This window comes from Chiloscyllium punctatum, chromosome 3, assembly GCF_047496795.1.
Source record: "Chiloscyllium punctatum isolate Juve2018m chromosome 3, sChiPun1.3, whole genome shotgun sequence".
NCBI lineage: Eukaryota > Metazoa > Chordata > Chondrichthyes > Orectolobiformes > Hemiscylliidae > Chiloscyllium > Chiloscyllium punctatum.
Genome location: NC_092741.1, coordinates 25,531,931 through 25,554,847, shown reverse-complemented (window position 1 = coordinate 25,554,847; position 22,917 = coordinate 25,531,931). Strand labels below are relative to the sequence as shown.

The 22,917-nt window shown below is 51.4% G+C and overlaps 13 non-coding genes and 1 pseudogene across 13 annotated transcripts; all 14 read left to right on the top strand.

Annotated features, from left to right (window-relative positions):
• Positions 1–141: 141 nt before the first annotated feature.
• Positions 142–260, top strand: LOC140468975 (5S ribosomal RNA). Its single transcript, XR_011955908.1, has one exon. It is a non-coding gene; the product is annotated as a 5S ribosomal RNA (ribosomal RNA).
• A 1,517-nt stretch (positions 261–1,777) lies between these two features.
• On the top strand, positions 1,778–1,886 carry LOC140471496 (5S ribosomal RNA; annotated as a pseudogene).
• A 1,517-nt stretch (positions 1,887–3,403) lies between these two features.
• Positions 3,404–3,522, top strand: LOC140467304 (5S ribosomal RNA). Its single transcript, XR_011955400.1, has one exon. It is a non-coding gene; the product is annotated as a 5S ribosomal RNA (ribosomal RNA).
• A 1,535-nt stretch (positions 3,523–5,057) lies between these two features.
• Positions 5,058–5,176, top strand: LOC140469717 (5S ribosomal RNA). The gene has a single exon (XR_011956223.1). It is a non-coding gene; the product is annotated as a 5S ribosomal RNA (ribosomal RNA).
• A 1,517-nt stretch (positions 5,177–6,693) lies between these two features.
• LOC140468971 (5S ribosomal RNA) lies at positions 6,694–6,812 on the top strand. The gene has a single exon (XR_011955901.1). It is a non-coding gene; the product is annotated as a 5S ribosomal RNA (ribosomal RNA).
• A 1,517-nt stretch (positions 6,813–8,329) lies between these two features.
• LOC140473614 (5S ribosomal RNA) lies at positions 8,330–8,448 on the top strand. Its single transcript, XR_011958477.1, has one exon. It is a non-coding gene; the product is annotated as a 5S ribosomal RNA (ribosomal RNA).
• A 1,531-nt stretch (positions 8,449–9,979) lies between these two features.
• On the top strand, positions 9,980–10,098 carry LOC140469662 (5S ribosomal RNA). Its single transcript, XR_011956190.1, has one exon. It is a non-coding gene; the product is annotated as a 5S ribosomal RNA (ribosomal RNA).
• Positions 10,099–11,615: 1,517 nt separating this feature from the next.
• LOC140469614 (5S ribosomal RNA) lies at positions 11,616–11,734 on the top strand. Its single transcript, XR_011956174.1, has one exon. It is a non-coding gene; the product is annotated as a 5S ribosomal RNA (ribosomal RNA).
• A 1,517-nt stretch (positions 11,735–13,251) lies between these two features.
• On the top strand, positions 13,252–13,370 carry LOC140468576 (5S ribosomal RNA). The gene has a single exon (XR_011955706.1). It is a non-coding gene; the product is annotated as a 5S ribosomal RNA (ribosomal RNA).
• A 1,517-nt stretch (positions 13,371–14,887) lies between these two features.
• LOC140469563 (5S ribosomal RNA) lies at positions 14,888–15,006 on the top strand. The gene has a single exon (XR_011956159.1). It is a non-coding gene; the product is annotated as a 5S ribosomal RNA (ribosomal RNA).
• A 1,517-nt stretch (positions 15,007–16,523) lies between these two features.
• Positions 16,524–16,642, top strand: LOC140469520 (5S ribosomal RNA). Its single transcript, XR_011956133.1, has one exon. It is a non-coding gene; the product is annotated as a 5S ribosomal RNA (ribosomal RNA).
• A 1,517-nt stretch (positions 16,643–18,159) lies between these two features.
• LOC140469475 (5S ribosomal RNA) lies at positions 18,160–18,278 on the top strand. The gene has a single exon (XR_011956122.1). It is a non-coding gene; the product is annotated as a 5S ribosomal RNA (ribosomal RNA).
• A 1,517-nt stretch (positions 18,279–19,795) lies between these two features.
• Positions 19,796–19,914, top strand: LOC140468397 (5S ribosomal RNA). The gene has a single exon (XR_011955641.1). It is a non-coding gene; the product is annotated as a 5S ribosomal RNA (ribosomal RNA).
• Positions 19,915–21,445: 1,531 nt separating this feature from the next.
• LOC140473497 (5S ribosomal RNA) lies at positions 21,446–21,564 on the top strand. The gene has a single exon (XR_011958374.1). It is a non-coding gene; the product is annotated as a 5S ribosomal RNA (ribosomal RNA).
• The last annotated feature ends 1,353 nt before the right edge of the window (positions 21,565–22,917 follow it).

Here is a 22,917-nt window from a genome sequence, read left to right as displayed (position 1 = left end):
GAGGGAGGGAAGCACGCACGGAGGAGAAAGAGCAAAGAGAAAAGAGAGAAAAAAAAAACAAAGGGGATCAAGAGAAAGAGCAGCAAAGAAAATGTGGCTGGCCAGCACGCCTTGAAGTGGGGAGAAAAGGCAAGGGCCAGCGCCTACGGCCATACTAGTCTGAAAACGCCCGATCTCGTCTGATCTCGGAAACTAAGCAGACTCAGGCCTGGTTAGTACTTGGATGGGAGACCGCCTGGGAATACCAGGTGCAGTAGGCTTTTTCCGCCAGCAGGGGCTGCTCAAGTCACCCCTCTGCACTCGTGTTGGGCCACGCACGCAATGCAGCGACAGGTTATTTTTGCTGCCGCTGTGCCTGGCATCAGGAGACAGGGAGGGGAGGAGAGCGGAGCGCTGCCAAAATCAGCAAGAAAGACGGAAAGAAAGGGATTGGGGCTGCACGCTGTCTGCGGCTGGCAGTCAGGAAAGGAGGACAATAGACAATAGGTGCAGGAGTTGGCCATTCTGCCCTTGGAGCCTGCACCACCATTCAATATGATCATGGCTGATCATCCTTAATCAGTATCCTGTTCCTGCCTTATCTCCATAAGCCTTGATTCCACTATCCTTGAGAGCTCTGTCCAACTCTTTCTTCAATGAATCCAGAGACTGGGCCTCCACTGCCCTCTGGGGCAGAGCATTCCACACAGCCACCACTCTCTGGGTGAAGACGTTTCTCCTCATCTCTGTCCTAAACGGTCTACCCCGTATTTTTAAGCTGTGTCCCCTGTTTCGGCACTCACGTTTCCTGCCGCCAGAGTGTCCAATCCTTTGATAATCTTATATGTCTCAACCAGATCCCCTCTCAGTCTTCTAAACTCAAGGGTACACAAGCCCAGTCGCTCCAGTCTTTCAGTGTAAGGTAATCCCGCCATTCCAGGAATTGACCTCGTCAACCTACGCTGCACTCCCTCAATAGCCAGAATGTCTCTCCTCAAATTTGGAGACCAGAACTGCACACAGTACTCCAGGTGTGGTCTCACCAGGGCCCTGTACACCTGCAGAAGAACCTCTTTGCTTCTGTACTCAATCCCTCTTGTTATGAAGGCCAGCATGCTATTAGCCTTCTTCACTACCTGCTGTACCTGCATGCTTACCTTCACTGAGCGGTGTACAAGAACCCCCAGATCTCTCTGTACTGTCCCTTGACCGAAATTGATTCCATTTAGGTAGTAATCTGCCTTCCTGTTCTTGCCACCAAAGTGGATAAGCATCCATTTATCCACATTAAAGTGCATCTGCCATGCATCTGACCACTCACCTAACTTGTCCAGGTCACCCGGTAATCTCCTAACATCCTCATCACATTTCACCCTGCCACCCAGCTCAGTATCATCAGCAAATTTGCTAATGTTATTGCTAATAGCATCTTCTATATCATGAACATATATTGTAAAAAGCTGCGGTCCCAGTACTGATCCCTGCGGTACCCCACTGGTCACTGCCTGCCATTCCGAAATGGAGGCGTGGAGGAGTGTGGAAGGATGAGAGAATGCAGGCTGCAGCCCTATGAAGCAGGGGGAGGTTTTGCAGTTGGCCTGTGTGGGGATGTGGGAGACGACAGGAGCCTGGTGGGCAAGGGCTAGCTGGAGGGAGGGAGGGAGGGAAGCACGCACGGAGGAGAAAGAGCAAAGAGAAAAGAGAGAAAAAAAAAACAAAGGGGATCAAGAGAAAGAGCAGCAAAGAAAATGTGGCTGGCCAGCACGCCTTGAAGTGGGGAGAAAAGGCAAGGGCCAGCGCCTACGGCCATACTAGTCTGAAAACGCCCGATCTCGGAAGCTAAGCAGACTCAGGCCTGGTTAGTACTTGGATGGGAGACCGCCTGGGAATACCAGGTGCAGTAGGCTTTTTCCGCCAGCAGGGGCTGCTCAAGTCACCCCTCTGCACTCGTGTTGGGCCACGCACGCAATGCAGCGACAGGTTATTTTTGCTGCCGCTGTGCCTGGCATCAGGAGACAGGGAGGGGAGGAGAGCGGAGCGCTGCCAAAATCAGCAAGAAAGACGGAAAGAAAGGGATTGGGGCTGCACGCTGTCTGCGGCTGGCAGTCAGGAAAGGAGGACAATAGACAATAGGTGCAGGAGTTGGCCATTCTGCCCTTGGAGCCTGCACCACCATTCAATATGATCATGGCTGATCATCCTTAATCAGTATCCTGTTCCTGCCTTATCTCCATAAGCCTTGATTCCACTATCCTTGAGAGCTCTGTCCAACTCTTTCTTCAATGAATCCAGAGACTGGGCCTCCACTGCCCTCTGGGGCAGAGCATTCCACACAGCCACCACTCTCTGGGTGAAGACGTTTCTCCTCATCTCTGTCCTAAACGGTCTACCCCGTATTTTTAAGCTGTGTCCCCTGTTTCGGCACTCACGTTTCCTGCCGCCAGAGTGTCCAATCCTTTGATAATCTTATATGTCTCAACCAGATCCCCTCTCAGTCTTCTAAACTCAAGGGTACACAAGCCCAGTCGCTCCAGTCTTTCAGTGTAAGGTAATCCCGCCATTCCAGGAATTGACCTCGTCAACCTACGCTGCACTCCCTCAATAGCCAGAATGTCTCTCCTCAAATTTGGAGACCAGAACTGCACACAGTACTCCAGGTGTGGTCTCACCAGGGCCCTGTACACCTGCAGAAGAACCTCTTTGCTTCTGTACTCAATCCCTCTTGTTATGAAGGCCAGCATGCTATTAGCCTTCTTCACTACCTGCTGTACCTGCATGCTTACCTTCATTGAGCGGTGTACAAGAACCCCCAGATCTCTCTGTACTGTCCCTTGACCGAAATTGATTCCATTTAGGTAGTAATCTGCCTTCCTGTTCTTGCCACCAAAGTGGATAAGCATCCATTTATCCACATTAAAGTGCATCTGCCATGCATCTGACCACTCACCTAACTTGTCCAGGTCACCCGGTAATCTCCTAACATCCTCATCACATTTCACCCTGCCACCCAGCTCAGTATCATCAGCAAATTTGCTAATGTTATTGCTAATAGCATCTTCTATATCATGAACATATATTGTAAAAAGCTGCGGTCCCAGTACTGATCCCTGCGGTACCCCACTGGTCACTGCCTGCCATTCCGAAATGGAGGCGTGGAGGAGTGTGGAAGGATGAGAGAATGCAGGCTGCAGCCCTATGAAGCAGGGGGAGGTTTTGCAGTTGGCCTGTGTGGGGATGTGGGAGACGACAGGAGCCTGGTGGGCAAGGGCTAGCTGGAGGGAGGGAGGGAGGGAAGCACGCACGGAGGAGAAAGAGCAAAGAGAAAAGAGAGAAAAAAAAAACAAAGGGGATCAAGAGAAAGAGCAGCAAAGAAAATGTGGCTGGCCAGCACGCCTTGAAGTGGGGAGAAAAGGCAAGGGCCAGCGCCTACGGCCATACTAGTCTGAAAACACCCGATCTCGTCTGATCTCAGAAGCTAAGCAGACTCAGGCCTGGTTAGTACTTGGATGGGAGACCGCCTGGGAATACCAGGTGCAGTAGGCTTTTTCCGCCAGCAGGGGCTGCTCAAGTCACCCCTCTGCACTCGTGTTGGGCCACGCACGCAATGCAGCGACAGGTTATTTTTGCTGCCGCTGTGCCTGGCATCAGTCTCCTGCAGGCAGGAGACAGGGAGGGGATGAGAGCGGAGCGCTGCCAAAATCAGCAAGAAAGACGGAAAGAAAGGGATTGGGGCTGCACGCTGTCTGCGGCTGGCAGTCAGGAAAGGAGGACAATAGACAATAGGTGCAGGAGTTGGCCATTCTGCCCTTGGAGCCTGCACCACCATTCAATATGATCATGGCTGATCATCCTTAATCAGTATCCTGTTCCTGCCTTATCTCCATAAGCCTTGATTCCACTATCCTTGAGAGCTCTGTCCAACTCTTTCTTCAATGAATCCAGAGACTGGGCCTCCACTGCCCTCTGGGGCAGAGCATTCCACACAGCCACCACTCTCTGGGTGAAGACGTTTCTCCTCATCTCTGTCCTAAACGGTCTACCCCGTATTTTTAAGCTGTGTCCCCTGTTTCGGCACTCACGTTTCCTGCCGCCAGAGTGTCCAATCCTTTGATAATCTTATATGTCTCAACCAGATCCCCTCTCAGTCTTCTAAACTCAAGGGTACACAAGCCCAGTCGCTCCAGTCTTTCAGTGTAAGGTAATCCCGCCATTCCAGGAATTGACCTCGTCAACCTACGCTGCACTCCCTCAATAGCCAGAATGTCTCTCCTCAAATTTGGAGACCAGAACTGCACACAGTACTCCAGGTGTGGTCTCACCAGGGCCCTGTACACCTGCAGAAGAACCTCTTTGCTTCTGTACTCAATCCCTCTTGTTATGAAGGCCAGCATGCTATTAGCCTTCTTCACTACCTGCTGTACCTGCATGCTTACCTTCATTGAGCGGTGTACAAGAACCCCCAGATCTCTCTGTACTGTCCCTTGACCGAAATTGATTCCATTTAGGTAGTAATCTGCCTTCCTGTTCTTGCCACCAAAGTGGATAAGCATCCATTTATCCACATTAAAGTGCATCTGCCATGCATCTGACCACTCACCTAACTTGTCCAGGTCACCCGGTAATCTCCTAACATCCTCATCACATTTCACCCTGCCACCCAGCTCAGTATCATCAGCAAATTTGCTAATGTTATTGCTAATAGCATCTTCTATATCATGAACATATATTGTAAAAAGCTGCGGTCCCAGTACTGATCCCTGCGGTACCCCACTGGTCACTGCCTGCCATTCCGAAATGGAGGCGTGGAGGAGTGTGGAAGGATGAGAGAATGCAGGCTGCAGCCCTATGAAGCAGGGGGAGGTTTTGCAGTTGGCCTGTGTGGGGATGTGGGAGACGACAGGAGCCTGGTGGGCAAGGGCTAGCTGGAGGGAGGGAGGGAGGGAGGGAAGCACGCACGGAGGAGAAAGAGCAAAGAGAAAAGAGAGAAAAAAAAAACAAAGGGGATCAAGAGAAAGAGCAGCAAAGAAAATGTGGCTGGCCAGCACGCCTTGAAGTGGGGAGAAAAGGCAAGGGCCAGCGCCTACGGCCATACTAGTCTGAAAACGCCCGATCTCGTCTGATCTCGGAAGCTAAGCAGACTCAGGCCTGGTTAGTACTTGGATGGGAGACCGCCTGGGAATACCAGGTGCAGTAGGCTTTTTCCGCCAGCAGGGGCTGCTCAAGTCACCCCTCTGCACTCGTGTTGGGCCACGCACGCAATGCAGCGACAGGTTATTTTTGCTGCCGCTGTGCCTGGCATCAGGAGACAGGGAGGGGAGGAGAGCGGAGCGCTGCCAAAATCAGCAAGAAAGACGGAAAGAAAGGGATTGGGGCTGCACGCTGTCTGCGGCTGGCAGTCAGGAAAGGAGGACAATAGACAATAGGTGCAGGAGTTGGCCATTCTGCCCTTGGAGCCTGCACCACCATTCAATATGATCATGGCTGATCATCCTTAATCAGTATCCTGTTCCTGCCTTATCTCCATAAGCCTTGATTCCACTATCCTTGAGAGCTCTGTCCAACTCTTTCTTCAATGAATCCAGAGACTGGGCCTCCACTGCCCTCTGGGGCAGAGCATTCCACACAGCCACCACTCTCTGGGTGAAGACGTTTCTCCTCATCTCTGTCCTAAACGGTCTACCCCGTATTTTTAAGCTGTGTCCTCTGTTTCGGCACTCACGTTTCCTGCCGCCAGAGTGTCCAATCCTTTGATAATCTTATATGTCTCAACCAGATCCCCTCTCAGTCTTCTAAACTCAAGGGTACACAAGCCCAGTCGCTCCAGTCTTTCAGTGTAAGGTAATCCCGCCATTCCAGGAATTGACCTCGTCAACCTACGCTGCACTCCCTCAATAGCCAGAATGTCTCTCCTCAAATTTGGAGACCAGAACTGCACACAGTACTCCAGGTGTGGTCTCACCAGGGCCCTGTACACCTGCAGAAGAACCTCTTTGCTTCTGTACTCAATCCCTCTTGTTATGAAGGCCAGCATGCTATTAGCCTTCTTCACTACCTGCTGTACCTGCATGCTTACCTTCATTGAGCGGTGTACAAGAACCCCCAGATCTCTCTGTACTGTCCCTTGACCGAAATTGATTCCATTTAGGTAGTAATCTGCCTTCCTGTTCTTGCCACCAAAGTGGATAAGCATCCATTTATCCACATTAAAGTGCATCTGCCATGCATCTGACCACTCACCTAACTTGTCCAGGTCACCCGGTAATCTCCTAACATCCTCATCACATTTCACCCTGCCACCCAGCTCAGTATCATCAGCAAATTTGCTAATGTTATTGCTAATAGCATCTTCTATATCATGAACATATATTGTAAAAAGCTGCGGTCCCAGTACTGATCCCTGCGGTACCCCACTGGTCACTGCCTGCCATTCCGAAATGGAGGCGTGGAGGAGTGTGGAAGGATGAGAGAATGCAGGCTGCAGCCCTATGAAGCAGGGGGAGGTTTTGCAGTTGGCCTGTGTGGGGATGTGGGAGACGACAGGAGCCTGGTGGGCAAGGGCTAGCTGGAGGGAGGGAGGGAGGGAAGCACGCACGGAGGAGAAAGAGCAAAGAGAAAAGAGAGAAAAAAAAAACAAAGGGGATCAAGAGAAAGAGCAGCAAAGAAAATGTGGCTGGCCAGCACGCCTTGAAGTGGGGAGAAAAGGCAAGGGCCAGCGCCTACGGCCATACTAGTCTGAAAACGCCCGATCTCGTCTGATCTCGGAAACTAAGCAGACTCAGGCCTGGTTAGTACTTGGATGGGAGACCGCCTGGGAATACCAGGTGCAGTAGGCTTTTTCCGCCAGCAGGGGCTGCTCAAGTCACCCCTCTGCACTCGTGTTGGGCCACGCACGCAATGCAGCGACAGGTTATTTTTGCTGCCGCTGTGCCTGGCATCAGGAGACAGGGAGGGGAGGAGAGCGGAGCGCTGCCAAAATCAGCAAGAAAGACGGAAAGAAAGGGATTGGGGCTGCACGCTGTCTGCGGCTGGCAGTCAGGAAAGGAGGACAATAGACAATAGGTGCAGGAGTTGGCCATTCTGCCCTTGGAGCCTGCACCACCATTCAATATGATCATGGCTGATCATCCTTAATCAGTATCCTGTTCCTGCCTTATCTCCATAAGCCTTGATTCCACTATCCTTGAGAGCTCTGTCCAACTCTTTCTTCAATGAATCCAGAGACTGGGCCTCCACTGCCCTCTGGGGCAGAGCATTCCACACAGCCACCACTCTCTGGGTGAAGACGTTTCTCCTCATCTCTGTCCTAAACGGTCTACCCCGTATTTTTAAGCTGTGTCCCCTGTTTCGGCACTCACGTTTCCTGCCGCCAGAGTGTCCAATCCTTTGATAATCTTATATGTCTCAACCAGATCCCCTCTCAGTCTTCTAAACTCAAGGGTACACAAGCCCAGTCGCTCCAGTCTTTCAGTGTAAGGTAATCCCGCCATTCCAGGAATTGACCTCGTCAACCTACGCTGCACTCCCTCAATAGCCAGAATGTCTCTCCTCAAATTTGGAGACCAGAACTGCACACAGTACTCCAGGTGTGGTCTCACCAGGGCCCTGTACACCTGCAGAAGAACCTCTTTGCTTCTGTACTCAATCCCTCTTGTTATGAAGGCCAGCATGCTATTAGCCTTCTTCACTACCTGCTGTACCTGCATGCTTACCTTCACTGAGCGGTGTACAAGAACCCCCAGATCTCTCTGTACTGTCCCTTGACCGAAATTGATTCCATTTAGGTAGTAATCTGCCTTCCTGTTCTTGCCACCAAAGTGGATAAGCATCCATTTATCCACATTAAAGTGCATCTGCCATGCATCTGACCACTCACCTAACTTGTCCAGGTCACCCGGTAATCTCCTAACATCCTCATCACATTTCACCCTGCCACCCAGCTCAGTATCATCAGCAAATTTGCTAATGTTATTGCTAATAGCATCTTCTATATCATGAACATATATTGTAAAAAGCTGCGGTCCCAGTACTGATCCCTGCGGTACCCCACTGGTCACTGCCTGCCATTCCGAAATGGAGGCGTGGAGGAGTGTGGAAGGATGAGAGAATGCAGGCTGCAGCCCTATGAAGCAGGGGGAGGTTTTGCAGTTGGCCTGTGTGGGGATGTGGGAGACGACAGGAGCCTGGTGGGCAAGGGCTAGCTGGAGGGAGGGAGGGAGGGAAGCACGCACGGAGGAGAAAGAGCAAAGAGAAAAGAGAGAAAAAAAAAACAAAGGGGATCAAGAGAAAGAGCAGCAAAGAAAATGTGGCTGGCCAGCACGCCTTGAAGTGGGGAGAAAAGGCAAGGGCCAGCGCCTACGGCCATACTAGTCTGAAAACACCCGATCTCGTCTGATCTCGGAAGCTAAGCAGACTCAGGCCTGGTTAGTACTTGGATGGGAGACCGCCTGGGAATACCAGGTGCAGTAGGCTTTTTCCGCCAGCAGGGGCTGCTCAAGTCACCCCTCTGCACTCGTGTTGGGCCACGCACGCAATGCAGCGACAGGTTATTTTTGCTGCCGCTGTGCCTGGCATCAGTCTCCTGCAGGCAGGAGACAGGGAGGGGAGGAGAGCGGAGCGCTGCCAAAATCAGCAAGAAAGACGGAAAGAAAGGGATTGGGGCTGCACGCTGTCTGCGGCTGGCAGTCAGGAAAGGAGGACAATAGACAATAGGTGCAGGAGTTGGCCATTCTGCCCTTGGAACCTGCACCACCATTCAATATGATCATGGCTGATCATCCTTAATCAGTATCCTGTTCCTGCCTTATCTCCATAAGCCTTGATTCCACTATCCTTGAGAGCTCTGTCCAACTCTTTCTTCAATGAATCCAGAGACTGGGCCTCCACTGCCCTCTGGGGCAGAGCATTCCACACAGCCACCACTCTCTGGGTGAAGACGTTTCTCCTCATCTCTGTCCTAAACGGTCTACCCCGTATTTTTAAGCTGTGTCCCCTGTTTCGGCACTCACGTTTCCTGCCGCCAGAGTGTCCAATCCTTTGATAATCTTATATGTCTCAACCAGATCCCCTCTCAGTCTTCTAAACTCAAGGGTACACAAGCCCAGTCACTCCAGTCTTTCAGTGTAAGGTAATCCCGCCATTCCAGGAATTGACCTCGTCAACCTACGTTGCACTCCCTCAATAGCCAGAATGTCTCTCCTCAAATTTGGAGACCAGAACTGCACACAGTACTCCAGGTGTGGTCTCACCAGGGCCCTGTACACCTGCAGAAGAACCTCTTTGCTTCTGTACTCAATCCCTCTTGTTATGAAGGCCAGCATGCTATTAGCCTTCTTCACTACCTGCTGTACCTGCATGCTTACCTTCATTGAGCGGTGTACAAGAACCCCCAGATCTCTCTGTACTGTCCCTTGACCGAAATTGATTCCATTTAGGTAGTAATCTGCCTTCCTGTTCTTGCCACCAAAGTGGATAAGCATCCATTTATCCACATTAAAGTGCATCTGCCATGCATCTGACCACTCACCTAACTTGTCCAGGTCACCCGGTAATCTCCTAACATCCTCATCACATTTCACCCTGCCACCCAGCTCAGTATCATCAGCAAATTTGCTAATGTTATTGCTAATAGCATCTTCTATATCATGAACATATATTGTAAAAAGCTGCGGTCCCAGTACTGATCCCTGCGGTACCCCACTGGTCACTGCCTGCCATTCCGAAATGGAGGCGTGGAGGAGTGTGGAAGGATGAGAGAATGCAGGCTGCAGCCCTATGAAGCAGGGGGAGGTTTTGCAGTTGGCCTGTGTGGGGATGTGGGAGACGACAGGAGCCTGGTGGGCAAGGGCTAGCTGGAGGGAGGGAGGGAGGGAAGCACGCACGGAGGAGAAAGAGCAAAGAGAAAAGAGAGAAAAAAAAAACAAAGGGGATCAAGAGAAAGAGCAGCAAAGAAAATGTGGCTGGCCAGCACGCCTTGAAGTGGGGAGAAAAGGCAAGGGCCAGCGCCTACGGCCATACTAGTCTGAAAACGCCCGATCTCGTCTGATCTCGGAAGCTAAGCAGACTCAGGCCTGGTTAGTACTTGGATGGGAGACCGCCTGGGAATACCAGGTGCAGTAGGCTTTTTCCGCCAGCAGGGGCTGCTCAAGTCACCCCTCTGCACTCGTGTTGGGCCACGCACGCAATGCAGCGACAGGTTATTTTTGCTGCCGCTGTGCCTGGCATCAGGAGACAGGGAGGGGAGGAGAGCGGAGCGCTGCCAAAATCAGCAAGAAAGACGGAAAGAAAGGGATTGGGGCTGCACGCTGTCTGCGGCTGGCAGTCAGGAAAGGAGGACAATAGACAATAGGTGCAGGAGTTGGCCATTCTGCCCTTGGAGCCTGCACCACCATTCAATATGATCATGGCTGATCATCCTTAATCAGTATCCTGTTCCTGCCTTATCTCCATAAGCCTTGATTCCACTATCCTTGAGAGCTCTGTCCAACTATTTCTTCAATGAATCCAGAGACTGGGCCTCCACTGCCCTCTGGGGCAGAGCATTCCACACAGCCACCACTCTCTGGGTGAAGACGTTTCTCCTCATCTCTGTCCTAAACGGTCTACCCCGTATTTTTAAGCTGTGTCCCCTGTTTCGGCACTCACGTTTCCTGCCGCCAGAGTGTCCAATCCTTTGATAATCTTATATGTCTCAACCAGATCCCCTCTCAGTCTTCTAAACTCAAGGGTACACAAGCCCAGTCGCTCCAGTCTTTCAGTGTAAGGTAATCCCGCCATTCCAGGAATTGACCTCGTCAACCTACGCTGCACTCCCTCAATAGCCAGAATGTCTCTCCTCAAATTTGGAGACCAGAACTGCACACAGTACTCCAGGTGTGGTCTCACCAGGGCCCTGTACACCTGCAGAAGAACCTCTTTGCTTCTGTACTCAATCCCTCTTGTTATGAAGGCCAGCATGCTATTAGCCTTCTTCACTACCTGCTGTACCTGCATGCTTACCTTCATTGAGCGGTGTACAAGAACCCCCAGATCTCTCTGTACTGTCCCTTGACCGAAATTGATTCCATTTAGGTAGTAATCTGCCTTCCTGTTCTTGCCACCAAAGTGGATAAGCATCCATTTATCCACATTAAAGTGCATCTGCCATGCATCTGACCACTCACCTAACTTGTCCAGGTCACCCGGTAATCTCCTAACATCCTCATCACATTTCACCCTGCCACCCAGCTCAGTATCATCAGCAAATTTGCTAATGTTATTGCTAATAGCATCTTCTATATCATGAACATATATTGTAAAAAGCTGCGGTCCCAGTACTGATCCCTGCGGTACCCCACTGGTCACTGCCTGCCATTCCGAAATGGAGGCGTGGAGGAGTGTGGAAGGATGAGAGAATGCAGGCTGCAGCCCTATGAAGCAGGGGGAGGTTTTGCAGTTGGCCTGTGTGGGGATGTGGGAGACGACAGGAGCCTGGTGGGCAAGGGCTAGCTGGAGGGAGGGAGGGAGGGAAGCACGCACGGAGGAGAAAGAGCAAAGAGAAAAGAGAGAAAAAAAAAACAAAGGGGATCAAGAGAAAGAGCAGCAAAGAAAATGTGGCTGGCCAGCACGCCTTGAAGTGGGGAGAAAAGGCAAGGGCCAGCGCCTACGGCCATACTAGTCTGAAAACGCCCGATCTCGTCTGATCTCGGAAGCTAAGCAGACTCAGGCCTGGTTAGTACTTGGATGGGAGACCGCCTGGGAATACCAGGTGCAGTAGGCTTTTTCCGCCAGCAGGGGCTGCTCAAGTCACCCCTCTGCACTCGTGTTGGGCCACGCACGCAATGCAGCGACAGGTTATTTTTGCTGCCGCTGTGCCTGGCATCAGGAGACAGGGAGGGGAGGAGAGCGGAGCGCTGCCAAAATCAGCAAGAAAGACGGAAAGAAAGGGATTGGGGCTGCACGCTGTCTGCGGCTGGCAGTCAGGAAAGGAGGACAATAGACAATAGGTGCAGGAGTTGGCCATTCTGCCCTTGGAGCCTGCACCACCATTCAATATGATCATGGCTGATCATCCTTAATCAGTATCCTGTTCCTGCCTTATCTCCATAAGCCTTGATTCCACTATCCTTGAGAGCTCTGTCCAACTCTTTCTTCAATGAATCCAGAGACTGGGCCTCCACTGCCCTCTGGGGCAGAGCATTCCACACAGCCACCACTCTCTGGGTGAAGACGTTTCTCCTCATCTCTGTCCTAAACGGTCTACCCCGTATTTTTAAGCTGTGTCCCCTGTTTCGGCACTCACGTTTCCTGCCGCCAGAGTGTCCAATCCTTTGATAATCTTATATGTCTCAACCAGATCCCCTCTCAGTCTTCTAAACTCAAGGGTACACAAGCCCAGTCGCTCCAGTCTTTCAGTGTAAGGTAATCCCGCCATTCCAGGAATTGACCTCGTCAACCTACGCTGCACTCCCTCAATAGCCAGAATGTCTCTCCTCAAATTTGGAGACCAGAACTGCACACAGTACTCCAGGTGTGGTCTCACCAGGGCCCTGTACACCTGCAGAAGAACCTCTTTGCTTCTGTACTCAATCCCTCTTGTTATGAAGGCCAGCATGCTATTAGCCTTCTTCACTACCTGCTGTACCTGCATGCTTACCTTCATTGAGCGGTGTACAAGAACCCCCAGATCTCTCTGTACTGTCCCTTGACCGAAATTGATTCCATTTAGGTAGTAATCTGCCTTCCTGTTCTTGCCACCAAAGTGGATAAGCATCCATTTATCCACATTAAAGTGCATCTGCCATGCATCTGACCACTCACCTAACTTGTCCAGGTCACCCGGTAATCTCCTAACATCCTCATCACATTTCACCCTGCCACCCAGCTCAGTATCATCAGCAAATTTGCTAATGTTATTGCTAATAGCATCTTCTATATCATGAACATATATTGTAAAAAGCTGCGGTCCCAGTACTGATCCCTGCGGTACCCCACTGGTCACTGCCTGCCATTCCGAAATGGAGGCGTGGAGGAGTGTGGAAGGATGAGAGAATGCAGGCTGCAGCCCTATGAAGCAGGGGGAGGTTTTGCAGTTGGCCTGTGTGGGGATGTGGGAGACGACAGGAGCCTGGTGGGCAAGGGCTAGCTGGAGGGAGGGAGGGAGGGAAGCACGCACGGAGGAGAAAGAGCAAAGAGAAAAGAGAGAAAAAAAAAACAAAGGGGATCAAGAGAAAGAGCAGCAAAGAAAATGTGGCTGGCCAGCACGCCTTGAAGTGGGGAGAAAAGGCAAGGGCCAGCGCCTACGGCCATACTAGTCTGAAAACGCCCGATCTCGTCTGGTCTCGGAAGCTAAGCAGGCTCAGGCCTGGTTAGTACTTGGATGGGAGACCGCCTGGGAATACCAGGTGCAGTAGGCTTTTTCCGCCAGCAGGGGCTGCTCAAGTCACCCCTCTGCACTCGTGTTGGGCCACGCACGCAATGCAGCGACAGGTTATTTTTGCTGCCGCTGTGCCTGGCATCAGGAGACAGGGAGGGGAGGAGAGCGGAGCGCTGCCAAAATCAGCAAGAAAGACGGAAAGAAAGGGATTGGGGCTGCACGCTGTCTGCGGCTGGCAGTCAGGAAAGGAGGACAATAGACAATAGGTGCAGGAGTTGGCCATTCTGCCCTTGGAGCCTGCACCACCATTCAATATGATCATGGCTGATCATCCTTAATCAGTATCCTGTTCCTGCCTTATCTCCATAAGCCTTGATTCCACTATCCTTGAGAGCTCTGTCCAACTATTTCTTCAATGAATCCAGAGACTGGGCCTCCACTGCCCTCTGGGGCAGAGCATTCCACACAGCCACCACTCTCTGGGTGAAGACGTTTCTCCTCATCTCTGTCCTAAACGGTCTACCCCGTATTTTTAAGCTGTGTCCCCTGTTTCGGCACTCACGTTTCCTGCCGCCAGAGTGTCCAATCCTTTGATAATCTTATATGTCTCAACCAGATCCCCTCTCAGTCTTCTAAACTCAAGGGTACACAAGCCCAGTCGCTCCAGTCTTTCAGTGTAAGGTAATCCCGCCATTCCAGGAATTGACCTCGTCAACCTACGCTGCACTCCCTCAATAGCCAGAATGTCTCTCCTCAAATTTGGAGACCAGAACTGCACACAGTACTCCAGGTGTGGTCTCACCAGGGCCCTGTACACCTGCAGAAGAACCTCTTTGCTTCTGTACTCAATCCCTCTTGTTATGAAGGCCAGCATGCTATTAGCCTTCTTCACTACCTGCTGTACCTGCATGCTTACCTTCATTGAGCGGTGTACAAGAACCCCCAGATCTCTCTGTACTGTCCCTTGACCGAAATTGATTCCATTTAGGTAGTAATCTGCCTTCCTGTTCTTGCCACCAAAGTGGATAAGCATCCATTTATCCACATTAAAGTGCATCTGCCATGCATCTGACCACTCACCTAACTTGTCCAGGTCACCCGGTAATCTCCTAACATCCTCATCACATTTCACCCTGCCACCCAGCTCAGTATCATCAGCAAATTTGCTAATGTTATTGCTAATAGCATCTTCTATATCATGAACATATATTGTAAAAAGCTGCGGTCCCAGTACTGATCCCTGCGGTACCCCACTGGTCACTGCCTGCCATTCCGAAATGGAGGCGTGGAGGAGTGTGGAAGGATGAGAGAATGCAGGCTGCAGCCCTATGAAGCAGGGGGAGGTCTTGCAGTTGGCCTGTGTGGGGATGTGGGAGACGACAGGAGCCTGGTGGGCAAGGGCTAGCTGGAGGGAGGGAGGGAGGGAAGCACGCACGGAGGAGAAAGAGCAAAGAGAAAAGAGAGAAAAAAAAAACAAAGGGGATCAAGAGAAAGAGCAGCAAAGAAAATGTGGCTGGCCAGCACGCCTTGAAGTGGGGAGAAAAGGCAAGGGCCAGCGCCTACGGCCATACTAGTCTGAAAACGCCCGATCTCGTCTGATCTCGGAAGCTAAGCAGACTCAGGCCTGGTTAGTACTTGGATGGGAGACCGCCTGGGAATACCAGGTGCAGTAGGCTTTTTCCGCCAGCAGGGGCTGCTCAAGTCACCCCTCTGCACTCGTGTTGGGCCACGCACGCAATGCAGCGACAGGTTATTTTTGCTGCCGCTGTGCCTGGCATCAGGAGACAGGGAGGGGAGGAGAGCGGAGCGCTGCCAAAATCAGCAAGAAAGACGGAAAGAAAGGGATTGGGGCTGCACGCTGTCTGCGGCTGGCAGTCAGGAAAGGAGGACAATAGACAATAGGTGCAGGAGTTGGCCATTCTGCCCTTGGAGCCTGCACCACCATTCAATATGATCATGGCTGATCATCCTTAATCAGTATCCTGTTCCTGCCTTATCTCCATAAGCCTTGATTCCACTATCCTTGAGAGCTCTGTCCAACTCTTTCTTCAATGAATCCAGAGACTGGGCCTCCACTGCCCTCTGGGGCAGAGCATTCCACACAGCCACCACTCTCTGGGTGAAGACGTTTCTCCTCATCTCTGTCCTAAACGGTCTACCCCGTATTTTTAAGCTGTGTCCCCTGTTTCGGCACTCACGTTTCCTGCCGCCAGAGTGTCCAATCCTTTGATAATCTTATATGTCTCAACCAGATCCCCTCTCAGTCTTCTAAACTCAAGGGTACACAAGCCCAGTCGCTCCAGTCTTTCAGTGTAAGGTAATCCCGCCATTCCAGGAATTGACCTCGTCAACCTACGCTGCACTCCCTCAATAGCCAGAATGTCTCTCCTCAAATTTGGAGACCAGAACTGCACACAGTACTCCAGGTGTGGTCTCACCAGGGCCCTGTACACCTGCAGAAGAACCTCTTTGCTTCTGTACTCAATCCCTCTTGTTATGAAGGCCAGCATGCTATTAGCCTTCTTCACTACCTGCTGTACCTGCATGCTTACCTTCATTGAGCGGTGTACAAGAACCCCCAGATCTCTCTGTACTGTCCCTTGACCGAAATTGATTCCATTTAGGTAGTAATCTGCCTTCCTGTTCTTGCCACCAAAGTGGATAAGCATCCATTTATCCACATTAAAGTGCATCTGCCATGCATCTGACCACTCACCTAACTTGTCCAGGTCACCCGGTAATCTCCTAACATCCTCATCACATTTCACCCTGCCACCCAGCTCAGTATCATCAGCAAATTTGCTAATGTTATTGCTAATAGCATCTTCTATATCATGAACATATATTGTAAAAAGCTGCGGTCCCAGTACTGATCCCTGCGGTACCCCACTGGTCACTGCCTGCCATTCCGAAATGGAGGCGTGGAGGAGTGTGGAAGGATGAGAGAATGCAGGCTGCAGCCCTATGAAGCAGGGGGAGGTCTTGCAGTTGGCCTGTGTGGGGATGTGGGAGACGACAGGAGCCTGGTGGGCAAGGGCTAGCTGGAGGGAGGGAGGGAGGGAAGCACGCACGGAGGAGAAAGAGCAAAGAGAAAAGAGAGAAAAAAAAAACAAAGGGGATCAAGAGAAAGAGCAGCAAAGAAAATGTGGCTGGCCAGCACGCCTTGAAGTGGGGAGAAAAGGCAAGGGCCAGCGCCTACGGCCATACTAGTCTGAAAACGCCCGATCTCGTCTGATCTCGGAAGCTAAGCAGACTCAGGCCTGGTTAGTACTTGGATGGGAGACCGCCTGGGAATACCAGGTGCAGTAGGCTTTTTCCGCCAGCAGGGGCTGCTCAAGTCACCCCTCTGCACTCGTGTTGGGCCACGCACGCAATGCAGCGACAGGTTATTTTTGCTGCCGCTGTGCCTGGCATCAGGAGACAGGGAGGGGAGGAGAGCGGAGCGCTGCCAAAATCAGCAAGAAAGACGGAAAGAAAGGGATTGGGGCTGCACGCTGTCTGCGGCTGGCAGTCAGGAAAGGAGGACAATAGACAATAGGTGCAGGAGTTGGCCATTCTGCCCTTGGAGCCTGCACCACCATTCAATATGATCATGGCTGATCATCCTTAATCAGTATCCTGTTCCTGCCTTATCTCCATAAGCCTTGATTCCACTATCCTTGAGAGCTCTGTCCAACTCTTTCTTCAATGAATCCAGAGACTGGGCCTCCACTGCCCTCTGGGGCAGAGCATTCCACACAGCCACCACTCTCTGGGTGAAGACGTTTCTCCTCATCTCTGTCCTAAACGGTCTACCCCGTATTTTTAAGCTGTGTCCCCTGTTTCGGCACTCACGTTTCCTGCCGCCAGAGTGTCCAATCCTTTGATAATCTTATATGTCTCAACCAGATCCCCTCTCAGTCTTCTAAACTCAAGGGTACACAAGCCCAGTCGCTCCAGTCTTTCAGTGTAAGGTAATCCCGCCATTCCAGGAATTGACCTCGTCAACCTACGCTGCACTCCCTCAATAGCCAGAATGTCTCTCCTCAAATTTGGAGACCAGAACTGCACACAGTACTCCAGGTGTGGTCTCACCAGGGCCCTGTACACCTGCAGAAGAACCTCTTTGCTTCTGTACTCAATCCCTCTTGTTATGAAGGCCAGCATGCTATTAGCCTTCTTCACTACCTGCTGTACCTGCATGCTTACCTTCATTGAGCGGTGTACAAGAACCCCCAGATCTCTCTGTACTGTCCCTTGACCGAAATTGATTCCATTTAGGTAGTAATCTGCCTTCCTGTTCTTGCCACCAAAGTGGATAAGCATCCATTTATCCACATTAAAGTGCATCTGCCATGCATCTGACCACTCACCTAACTTGTCCAGGTCACCCGGTAATCTCCTAACATCCTCATCACATTTCACCCTGCCACCCAGCTCAGTATCATCAGCAAATTTGCTAATGTTATTGCTAATAGCATCTTCTATATCATGAACATATATTGTAAAAAGCTGCGGTCCCAGTACTGATCCCTGCGGTACCCCACTGGTCACTGCCTGCCATTCCGAAATGGAGGCGTGGAGGAGTGTGGAAGGATGAGAGAATGCAGGCTGCAGCCCTATGAAGCAGGGGGAGGTTTTGCAGTTGGCCTGTGTGGGGATGTGGGAGACGACAGGAGCCTGGTGGGCAAGGGCTAGCTGGAGGGAGGGAGGGAGGGAAGCACGCACGGAGGAGAAAGAGCAAAGAGAAAAGAGAGAAAAAAAAAACAAAGGGGATCAAGAGAAAGAGCAGCAAAGAAAATGTGGCTGGCCAGCACGCCTTGAAGTGGGGAGAAAAGGCAAGGGCCAGCGCCTACGGCCATACTAGTCTGAAAACGCCCGATCTCGTCTGATCTCGGAAGCTAAGCAGACTCAGGCCTGGTTAGTACTTGGATGGGAGACCGCCTGGGAATACCAGGTGCAGTAGGCTTTTTCCGCCAGCAGGGGCTGCTCAAGTCACCCCTCTGCACTCGTGTTGGGCCACGCACGCAATGCAGCGACAGGTTATTTTTGCTGCCGCTGTGCCTGGCATCAGGAGACAGGGAGGGGAGGAGAGCGGAGCGCTGCCAAAATCAGCAAGAAAGACGGAAAGAAAGGGATTGGGGCTGCACGCTGTCTGCGGCTGGCAGTCAGGAAAGGAGGACAATAGACAATAGGTGCAGGAGTTGGCCATTCTGCCCTTGGAGCCTGCACCACCATTCAATATGATCATGGCTGATCATCCTTAATCAGTATCCTGTTCCTGCCTTATCTCCATAAGCCTTGATTCCACTATCCTTGAGAGCTCTGTCCAACTCTTTCTTCAATGAATCCAGAGACTGGGCCTCCACTGCCCTCTGGGGCAGAGCATTCCACACAGCCACCACTCTCTGGGTGAAGACGTTTCTCCTCATCTCTGTCCTAAACGGTCTACCCCGTATTTTTAAGCTGTGTCCTCTGTTTCGGCACTCACGTTTCCTGCCGCCAGAGTGTCCAATCCTTTGATAATCTTATATGTCTCAACCAGATCCCCTCTCAGTCTTCTAAACTCAAGGGTACACAAGCCCAGTCGCTCCAGTCTTTCAGTGTAAGGTAATCCCGCCATTCCAGGAATTGACCTCGTCAACCTACGCTGCACTCCCTCAATAGCCAGAATGTCTCTCCTCAAATTTGGAGACCAGAACTGCACACAGTACTCCAGGTGTGGTCTCACCAGGGCCCTGTACACCTGCAGAAGAACCTCTTTGCTTCTGTACTCAATCCCTCTTGTTATGAAGGCCAGCATGCTATTAGCCTTCTTCACTACCTGCTGTACCTGCATGCTTACCTTCATTGAGCGGTGTACAAGAACCCCCAGATCTCTCTGTACTGTCCCTTGACCGAAATTGATTCCATTTAGGTAGTAATCTGCCTTCCTGTTCTTGCCACCAAAGTGGATAAGCATCCATTTATCCACATTAAAGTGCATCTGCCATGCATCTGACCACTCACCTAACTTGTCCAGGTCACCCGGTAATCTCCTAACATCCTCATCACATTTCACCCTGCCACCCAGCTCAGTATCATCAGCAAATTTGCTAATGTTATTGCTAATAGCATCTTCTATATCATGAACATATATTGTAAAAAGCTGCGGTCCCAGTACTGATCCCTGCGGTACCCCACTGGTCACTGCCTGCCATTCCGAAATGGAGGCGTGGAGGAGTGTGGAAGGATGAGAGAATGCAGGCTGCAGCCCTATGAAGCAGGGGGAGGTTTTGCAGTTGGCCTGTGTGGGGATGTGGGAGACGACAGGAGCCTGGTGGGCAAGGGCTAGCTGGAGGGAGGGAGGGAGGGAAGCACGCACGGAGGAGAAAGAGCAAAGAGAAAAGAGAGAAAAAAAAAACAAAGGGGATCAAGAGAAAGAGCAGCAAAGAAAATGTGGCTGGCCAGCACGCCTTGAAGTGGGGAGAAAAGGCAAGGGCCAGCGCCTACGGCCATACTAGTCTGAAAACGCCCGATCTCGTCTGATCTCGGAAGCTAAGCAGACTCAGGCCTGGTTAGTACTTGGATGGGAGACCGCCTGGGAATACCAGGTGCAGTAGGATTTTTCCGCCAGCAGGGGCTGCTCAAGTCACCCCTCTGCACTCGTGTTGGGCCACGCACGCAATGCAGCGACAGGTTATTTTTGCTGCCGCTGTGCCTGGCATCAGTCTCCTGCAGGCAGGAGACAGGGAGGGGAGGAGAGCGGAGCGCTGCCAAAATCAGCAAGAAAGACGGAAAGAAAGGGATTGGGGCTGCACGCTGTCTGCGGCTGGCAGTCAGGAAAGGAGGACAATAGACAATAGGTGCAGGAGTTGGCCATTCTGCCCTTGGAGCCTGCACCACCATTCAATATGATCATGGCTGATCATCCTTAATCAGTATCCTGTTCCTGCCTTATCTCCATAAGCCTTGATTCCACTATCCTTGAGAGCTCTGTCCAACTCTTTCTTCAATGAATCCAGAGACTGGGCCTCCACTGCCCTCTGGGGCAGAGCATTCCACACAGCCACCACTCTCTGGGTGAAGACGTTTCTCCTCATCTCTGTCCTAAACGGTCTACCCCGTATTTTTAAGCTGTGTCCCCTGTTTCGGCACTCACGTTTCCTGCCGCCAGAGTGTCCAATCCTTTGATAATCTTATATGTCTCAACCAGATCCCCTCTCAGTCTTCTAAACTCAAGGGTACACAAGCCCAGTCGCTCCAGTCTTTCAGTGTAAGGTAATCCCGCCATTCCAGGAATTGACCTCGTCAACCTACGCTGCACTCCCTCAATAGCCAGAATGTCTCTCCTCAAATTTGGAGACCAGAACTGCACACAGTACTCCAGGTGTGGTCTCACCAGGGCCCTGTACACCTGCAGAAGAACCTCTTTGCTTCTGTACTCAATCCCTCTTGTTATGAAGGCCAGCATGCTATTAGCCTTCTTCACTACCTGCTGTACCTGCATGCTTACCTTCACTGAGCGGTGTACAAGAACCCCCAGATCTCTCTGTACTGTCCCTTGACCGAAATTGATTCCATTTAGGTAGTAATCTGCCTTCCTGTTCTTGCCACCAAAGTGGATAAGCATCCATTTATCCACATTAAAGTGCATCTGCCATGCATCTGACCACTCACCTAACTTGTCCAGGTCACCCGGTAATCTCCTAACATCCTCATCACATTTCACCCTGCCACCCAGCTCAGTATCATCAGCAAATTTGCTAATGTTATTGCTAATAGCATCTTCTATATCATGAACATATATTGTAAAAAGCTGCGGTCCCAGTACTGATCCCTGCGGTACCCCACTGGTCACTGCCTGCCATTCCGAAATGGAGGCGTGGAGGAGTGTGGAAGGATGAGAGAATGCAGGCTGCAGCCCTATGAAGCAGGGGGAGGTTTTGCAGTTGGCCTGTGTGGGGATGTGGGAGACGACAGGAGCCTGGTGGGCAAGGGCTAGCTGGAGGGAGGGAGGGAGGGAAGCACGCACGGAGGAGAAAGAGCAAAGAGAAAAGAGAGAAAAAAAAAACAAAGGGGATCAAGAGAAAGAGCAGCAAAGAAAATGTGGCTGGCCAGCACGCCTTGAAGTGGGGAGAAAAGGCAAGGGCCAGCGCCTACGGCCATACTAGTCTGAAAACACCCGATCTCGTCTGATCTCGGAAGCTAAGCAGACTCAGGCCTGGTTAGTACTTGGATGGGAGACCGCCTGGGAATACCAGGTGCAGTAGGCTTTTTCCGCCAGCAGGGGCTGCTCAAGTCACCCCTCTGCACTCGTGTTGGGCCACGCACGCAATGCAGCGACAGGTTATTTTTGCTGCCGCTGTGCCTGGCATCAGTCTCCTGCAGGCAGGAGACAGGGAGGGGAGGAGAGCGGAGCGCTGCCAAAATCAGCAAGAAAGACGGAAAGAAAGGGATTGGGGCTGCACGCTGTCTGCGGCTGGCAGTCAGGAAAGGAGGACAATAGACAATAGGTGCAGGAGTTGGCCATTCTGCCCTTGGAACCTGCACCACCATTCAATATGATCATGGCTGATCATCCTTAATCAGTATCCTGTTCCTGCCTTATCTCCATAAGCCTTGATTCCACTATCCTTGAGAGCTCTGTCCAACTCTTTCTTCAATGAATCCAGAGACTGGGCCTCCACTGCCCTCTGGGGCAGAGCATTCCACACAGCCACCACTCTCTGGGTGAAGACGTTTCTCCTCATCTCTGTCCTAAACGGTCTACCCCGTATTTTTAAGCTGTGTCCCCTGTTTCGGCACTCACGTTTCCTGCCGCCAGAGTGTCCAATCCTTTGATAATCTTATATGTCTCAACCAGATCCCCTCTCAGTCTTCTAAACTCAAGGGTACACAAGCCCAGTCGCTCCAGTCTTTCAGTGTAAGGTAATCCCGCCATTCCAGGAATTGACCTCGTCAACCTACGTTGCACTCCCTCAATAGCCAGAATGTCTCTCCTCAAATTTGGAGACCAGAACTGCACACAGTACTCCAGGTGTGGTCTCACCAGGGCCCTGTACACCTGCAGAAGAACCTCTTTGCTTCTGTACTCAATCCCTCTTGTTATGAAGGCCAGCATGCTATTAGCCTTCTTCACTACCTGCTGTACCTGCATGCTTACCTTCATTGAGCGGTGTACAAGAACCCCCAGATCTCTCTGTACTGTCCCTTGACCGAAATTGATTCCATTTAGGTAGTAATCTGCCTTCCTGTTCTTGCCACCAAAGTGGATAAGCATCCATTTATCCACATTAAAGTGCATCTGCCATGCATCTGACCACTCACCTAACTTGTCCAGGTCACCCGGTAATCTCCTAACATCCTCATCACATTTCACCCTGCCACCCAGCTCAGTATCATCAGCAAATTTGCTAATGTTATTGCTAATAGCATCTTCTATATCATGAACATATATTGTAAAAAGCTGCGGTCCCAGTACTGATCCCTGCGGTACCCCACTGGTCACTGCCTGCCATTCCGAAATGGAGGCGTGGAGGAGTGTGGAAGGATGAGAGAATGCAGGCTGCAGCCCTATGAAGCAGGGGGAGGTTTTGCAGTTGGCCTGTGTGGGGATGTGGGAGACG